We start from the raw sequence: 7308 nt of genomic DNA on the forward strand, positions 1-7308 counted from the left end.
TCTCAGGTTTCACTTCCTTCCTTCCTCCAGTTGAGCACATGGCTGCCTCCTTCTAGGTTACCCAGCAACTGGCCACCCTTCTAAATCTATACATGAATCCGTGACACCAAATAGGCCCCAAATGGAGGGAAGGCAGCCGAAGGAAAGGCATGACCCAACACACTGCCTCCTTCTCCCTCGTGCAGCTATCTCCTTGGGCTTCTTTTAGAGGACTCTGCCATAGCGGTTACACAGCATTTTTGTGGGCCAATGCACTTTGAAAGGGTGGGTGGGTTACAGACTTCATGGGACTGCTCAGGCAGCTAGTCCTCCAGAAGGTCTCACTGAACAGAAGGAAGCTCTTAGCAACCCACTGGGTCCATAAAATAAAGATTCCTCCTCCCCCCCCCCTCGGTTTTTCTCCCTCTTCCTGCTCAGCCACGTCAATCAGAGGCTCTGCAGTCCTTTGCACAGACTTTTGGCTACGGCGACCTGGAAGTTGCAGCCACAGGGAGGGGCGGGATGGCACCACCGCAGGGAGAACCGGGGGGCATTCTGGGAACTGCTCGCGCAGTGCAAGGAAAAGCCCTTTGGCTCCGCTTCGCCCCGGCTTGGCAAAGGGCGACCCGGCACGTACGAAGCGAGCACGCCAAGAACGAGGCTTCCTGCCTTGCACAAGGCGGAAGCGCAGCCAAGTCATGCCCGAGCAGCGCGCAAGGGGCGCGGGCAGGGCGGGTCCTTTTAACGGTGCAAGCGCCAAACGAGTTGGCCCGCTAGGGGGTAGGGGAGGGGTGGAAAAGAAGGCGGGGGGGGGGGGGACCAGGGATCCGGGGATGGACCAGAGGAGCATCCTAGCGCTATCAGAGCCCTGTATCTTCTTTCCAGTTTCTTCTGCACCACCAGCCCAGTTTCTTCGGGCATCGCACCCTATGACCTTTGCTTAACTACACACCCTATAACTCTCCCCCCTCTTCTAGAAAAGGCTTTAAAGCCCCTATTTTCTTGCCCCGGTGCACAGGCCTGCCTTTAAGGCCTAAGGCGCATTGCTTGGAGACCACATGCCCGGAGAACCCTTTGCAAGGAGTTGATGCAAAGACCCCCAAAGACGGGGAGTTCTTTTTTAGATGGAGGCGGGAGAAGAAAGTTAGCGCGGCCCCGTCCTCGTTTTGATGCCAGAGTCTCTGCTTCGCAGCGCAGCTGTGGGCGGTTGATATTTTGCAAGACAGACTCCACATCCGTTCTGATATTTCTTTTTTGCAATCATTTGGCCAATATTGCTCTCTTCCCCCACCCACCCCCATCACCACGCAACAGGCTTCGGGAGAGAGACCCGCCGCTGCACGGAAACTGCCTCCGTCCCGCTTACCTGAGGTTAACTGAAGAAGTTACAGCACCTGCAAAATATAGAAATTGCTTTTTTAAAGGGGGGGAATTGACGGGGCTCGGGCGACCACGCTCGGCTCACGCTCCGGAGAGACTGGGGAAGAGATGCCGGGCTCGTGCGAACCTATAGTCCGGTCTATGCAGATGAGGGGCACCCAGCGCGGCCCCTCATTGGCTAGCGCGCCCCCCTCGCCTTCCTCTGATTGGTCGGGAGGTGACTCTCGCCAGCTCAGCCCCTTGGCGCGTGCGCTACGTGCCCGGGCTGCCTCTTCTGCTGAGGCGGCTCGCGTGGAAAATCCCCATTTTGCTAAACGCAGAAACCGGCCGGGCAGCCTCGCTGCGCATCCTCGCCCCGCCTCGCTTCTTTCATCCGTGGACAATGCAAGAGTTGCAAAGGAGCATGCGCTCCGAGGCCGCATTTTTGGAGGGGGGGGGGAGGGGGGGCATCTCCCCGACACACGTGCGCATGCATACATTTTTCAGTGTAGGACAGAGATAACGCTTTCTGTTCGGAAAAGTTGCGCACGATGCAACCAGGAATCTGGCGCTGTTGTGTCTCGTAGAGAGATGCAGCCTAAAAATCCTGCCTACATCACACAAGCAAATCCCAGTCCCAACATGCCCTCCCACCCAGCTTTCGCCCAAGGAGCTCATCAGAACTGGATGCATTATTCTCTATTTTATCCTCACAACAACCCTGTGAGATAGATTAGGCTGGAGTGAGACTGATTTGCTCACGGTCGGATTCCTGGAGATTTGGCACAGTTTGAGGAGGGGGCGGAACTCCATCCTCCAAAGCACCTGTCTCCTCCAGGGAAATCAATCTTTCTGGTCTGAAAATCAGTCGAAGTTCCAGAAAACCTCCAGGCCCTGCCTGGAGGTTGGCAACCCAATAGGTTAGCTGGGGAACCCACTTCTGATTATTAAAACGTTGTTTCCCCTGTGTTCAGTCTGGCCTGCTACCTAGAGCGGGGTCAGAGGATTGCACATATCAACACACAGGGATAGGAAGGAGCACTAAATATCAACTGTACAACTGAAATCCCTTCTTTGAATTATTTACTGTGTAAGCTGCTTTATGAGACAAGCTGAGTCTAAACCTTTTAAGAGTAGACATAAGGATCCACAGGCTGGAGAACGCAGAGCTGGGCAAAGCAGGCACTAGCAACATTTGTCTGAAGAAGTGTGCCTTGCACACGGAAGTGTACACTTTGAATAAAACTTTGTTGGTCTTAAAGTTCCCACTGGACTGAAACCTGATTTTTTTAAAACAATTCTCCCATTTGTTTCCACATAACCTGCTACATTAGGACAAATTCTGACTACATTCAAATTCTGGTATATTCAAGGTTGAATAAGCTTTTGTTGATCTTAGAGGTGCCACTGGACTCAAAATTTGCTCTACTGCTTCAGACCAATACATCTGCCCACCTGGATCCTGCTACACTGGGTTATGTGTAGAGTTCTCTGCTCTCCTCCCCAAGGGGCGTAGAATTTTTAAAAACTTCTCTGAGGACTGCCCTTGTTATATCTGAAATAGGGCGACCGGGTAGTGGCGAGCGAATGTGGGTATGTGCCCTCCCTTCAACAGTCCTTGGGTGAAAGGTTAAGTCCTTTCGGCCCATGGGCCTCCCTTGGACTGAACTCAGGTTCAAAGAAGAATAGAAAAAGAAATACTATGATCGGTTTTGAGCCTGTGTATTTTGTTTTAATTTTGTGGTTTTGTTGAAATTTTTGCTTAAAATACTTAAAATGTAGCATAGGAAAATACTGAGAAGACAGAAGAACTGAAGAGACAGAAGAAAGAAAAGAAGCTTTTATTGCAGATTATTAAAGCAATTAAGAATATATATGCACATCTATAAAAAAGAAAAACAAAAGAAGAAATTGTGATTTAAGAATGTATGTATGCATTATTAGCTAAATTGTAATCTTTATTTGTAACTCAGTTCGTCAATAAAATAAAATGCAAAAAAAAACCCCAACCTTATAAGAACACAGGGAGAGCCCTGATGGATCAGGCCAGGGGTCCATCTAGTCCAGCATCCTGTCTCACCCAGTGGCCAACCAATTCCTCTGGAGGTCCAACAACAGGGCAGAGAGGCTGAGGCCTTCCCCTTATGTTGCCTCCTGGTTCTGGGATTCTGAGGCTTAGTGCCTCTGAATGTGGAGGTTCCCCTCCGTCACCATGGCCAGTAGCCACTGATAGACTTTTCCTCCATGAATCTCCTTTATCTCCTAAATTGGTATGGTCCAAAAAAACACATCTATCATTTATTCAAAAAGGGGAAGAGATAAAAATCTCTCTGCTTAGCCATACTGATGGAAAACCAAAAGAAAAATCGACGGACACTTGTTGTTTCAATAAGCTATTACTTGGGAAGCGTAGTGGTACCCAGGCCATTTCCTATCAATGTTTTGCTTCACGGGGGGGGGGGGGCTGTGCCTTTTACAGCTGCAACAGGCCCAAACCCTCTCCTTGGCTCCAGAAAATCTCACCAGTCCACTTAGAGGTGCATGTCATAGATACAGAGAACTGCGTCTCCATCAATATCCTCCAGCACAATCAACAATTTAGCCTCAGTTTTTTCCCCCATCATGTTAGTGGGTTCACAGCCTGGGCCTAACAGTCCACTGGATCTCCAGGCCCTGGTAAAGTGCATCCTTCCCCTGCCATGGCCGCCACCCGTGGGCCTCGGCCCTGTGACAACACTAACCGCTCTGTTGTGGCATGCTCTTTTCTGGGCCCGAAGCCATTTGGTCCGATCCAACTCAAAAAGCCTCTGCCAGAACAAAGACATTCCCTTTCAAGGTGCTTTAAGGCTTGGTTGTCTTATAGGCTTAATGGGAGGAGGGGGCTCTGATGAGTAACAGACAATTAGCCTCCAAAGCAATACTGGCCTAATATCTTTTCCTAGGTAAAGGTAAAGGTTTCCCTTGCTCGAAAGCCAGTCAAAGTCGACTCTAGGGATGCAGTGCTCATCTCTGTTTCCAAGCCAAAGAGCCAGCGCTGTCCAGAGATGTTTCCGTGATCATGTGGCCGGCATGACTAGATGCTGAGGCGCACGGAACGCTGTTACCTTCCCACCAAAGCGGTACCTATTTATCTACTTGCAATATCTTCTTCACCCAAAGAGTGATTAACACATGGAATTCACTGCCACAGGAAGTGGTGGGTGCTACAAGCATGGACGGCTTCAAAAGGGAATTAGATAAGCATACGGAGCAGAGGTCCATCAGTGGCTATTAGTCACAAGGTATAGCTAGGGGCTCTGGGGCAAGTGATGCTCTGTCTTCTTGGTGCTTGGGGGGGGGTCAACAGTGGGAGGGCTTCTAATGTCCTGGCCCCACTGGTGGACCTCCTGATGGCACTGGTATTTCTGGCCACTGTGTGACACAGAGTGTTGGACTGGATGGGCCTTTGGCCTGATCCAACATTGGCGTCTCTTATGTTCTTATGTTCTTATCTTGCTTTCCAACGGCTGGGTTGGCAGTTCGAAATATCTTTTCCTAGGGACAGCTAAAACGTGACAAAATGGTCAGTACGCTTTGGCCATCCCCGGAACTCTTCTCCAAGGTAGATGTTTGGTCTTCTTGTTTTTAATATAAATAAAAAAGAGGAGAGAGAAAAGATGTTTCAGAGAAGCTAAAATTACTAAACTGAGGCTCTCATACTTTGGTCACGTTATGAGGAGACAAGAGTCACTGGAAAAGACAATACCGCCAGGGAAAGTGGAAGGCAGCAAGAAAAGGAGAGGAAGAAGAAGAAGAGGAGGAGGAGGAGATTGGATTTATACCCTGTCCTTCACTATCTGAGGGAGTCTGAGAGCGGCTTACAATCTCCTTCCCCTCCCCACAACAGACACCCGGTAGGTGGGGCCGAGAGAGCTCTCCCAAGAACTGCCCTTGAGAGAACAGCTCCGAAAGAACGTGTGACTGACCCAAGGTCACACCAGCAGCTGCATGTGGAAGAGTGGGGGAATCAAACCCGGTTCTCCCAGATTAGAGTCCGTGCTCCTAACCACGACACCAAACATGCTTTGACTTCCTCCTTGTCGGGACTGGAGGAGTGGGCAGAGGTAGGATAGGTAGCTGGATTCTTTTCTAGCTGTACCTGAGCACTCCCATTGGAGCTCTGAGCATTTCAGGTTGCACCTAAGAAGATCCAGGGGCAAAGGAAATATTTTACACATTGCTGAGTTGCCCAGTCCACGCTCCAAACCACTATAACAAAGACAGATTGACTCAATCGAGGAAGACACAGTCCTCTATTTGCAACAGCAAGGCTGTTAACAAGAGAATGTTTGGGAAGGCATTCAAAGGGTCGCCGCAAGTCCAAAGTGACAGTGAAGGCACTTAAAGAGCAGCAAACAGCAAGGCTCCTAGTTTTTCTCACCATGCTCTGAAATGTCCTTTCACCCCGACCCCCCCTCTTTCAAACTGAACATTTCACTGGAAGAAGAGTTCTGTGGGACTCTACAACTTTGCTCACGACTTTGCAACGCTTCAGTCTGTCGACTTAAAAGCATGATTTTAGATTCATTTCATAAAACTTTTTTCCCCCGTTTTGGAAAACGTGGCTAAATTGTCTTCCCAAACTGTGACCTCATGCAACAATGGGCAGGCATAAGAACATAAGAAGAAGAACCCTAGCGGGCCAGTCCAGTGGTCCATCTCATCCAGCATCCTGTCTCACACAGGGGCCAGCCAGTTCCTCTGATGGAACAACAACAGGGCATAGAGGCTGAGAGCTTCCCCGGATAAGAACGTAAGAAGAGCCCTGCTGGACCAATCCAGTGATACATCTAGTCCAGCATCCTGTCTCACACAGTGGCCAGCCAGTCCCTCTGGACAGCCAACAATAGGGCATAGAGGCCGAGGCCTTCAGAAGAACATCAAAAGAGCCCTGCTGGACCCTCCAGTGGTCTATGTAGTCCAGCATTCTGTCTCACACAGTGGCCAGTCAGTTCCTCTGGAGGGCCAGCCACAGGGCATAGAGGCCAAGGCCTTCAGAAGAACATCAGAAGAGCCTTGCTGGATCAGAGCAGTGGTCCATCTAGTCCAGCATCCTGTCACACACAGTGGCCAAGCAGTTTCTCTGGAGGGCCAACAACAAGGCAGAGCCTGAGGCCTTCCCCTGATAAGAACACTATAAGAGCCCTGCTGGATCAGACCAGTGGTCCCTCTAGTCCAGCATCCTGTCTCACACAGTGGCCAGTCCTGGAGGGCCGGCAAAGGCACGGAGCTGCTGCCCAGATCTGATGCTTCTGCCTGCACTCCCAACACAGCCTGAATAATTTGTACATTCCAGGGCTGCATGCCCACACGAGACGAAGCCGTTGGAAGCGATGGTCCCCCCTGTAGCTGGAGGCAGCAAAAGGCGGGCATGCCTGCTGAAAATCTTGGCATTGTTCATGTGTTGATATAATTTTTCAAAACATCAGCATATTTTTTTCAAAACATAACATAGCATAGTACCAGTTGGCAGGGGCAGGGGAGTCCAAACTAACGTGGAAAAAAAAAAATCTCTGTTCATTCATGTACATCTGCCTGGTTCTCTGTATCTATTTGCTTATTTTTACTCATTTTTAAAATTTGCTCGGGGATAACGAGGCGGCCTTGTGGCCTGTGGGAATCTGGATCCATCCCCGACAAACCGGGCGCTTTGCACGTTCATTTTAAAACAACAGCATTCTTTCTCACAGGGAGATGGCGATCTTGGTGGAAAGATGGGAACAGAAAGGAGAAAAGAAAATAGTGAGTGCGGGCAGGAGGAAGAGGCCTGGTATTTTCGGGCTATAGGAAGCTCTGGGGCAAAGGCACACCGTAAGGGAGCAGGACTGCTTTTGGAAACAGAGTGGGAAGAAGAAGAAGAAGAAGAAGAAGAAGAAGAAGAAGAAGAAGAAGAAGAAGAAGAAGAAGAAGAAGAAGAAGAAGAAGAAGAAG

The 7308-nt window shown here is 49.9% G+C and overlaps 1 protein-coding gene across 2 annotated transcripts in view; it reads right to left on the reverse strand.

Moving 5' to 3' along the window:
• Positions 1-1480, reverse strand: part of ENO1 (enolase 1, (alpha)) — a 32403-nt gene extending 30923 nt beyond the window's left edge. For both annotated transcript variants that reach the window (XM_015411033.1, XM_015411035.1), the window contains exon 1: positions 1346-1480. The gene's annotated coding sequence lies outside the window, so the exon portion shown is untranslated. The remainder of the gene's footprint in view (positions 1-1345) is intronic.
• Between the last annotated feature and the right edge of the window lie 5828 nt (positions 1481-7308).

Source organism: Gekko japonicus, unplaced genomic scaffold, assembly GCF_001447785.1.
Source record: "Gekko japonicus isolate JY-2015 unplaced genomic scaffold, Gekko_japonicus_V1.1 scaffold450, whole genome shotgun sequence".
Classification (NCBI taxonomy): Eukaryota; Metazoa; Chordata; class Lepidosauria; order Squamata; family Gekkonidae; genus Gekko; species Gekko japonicus.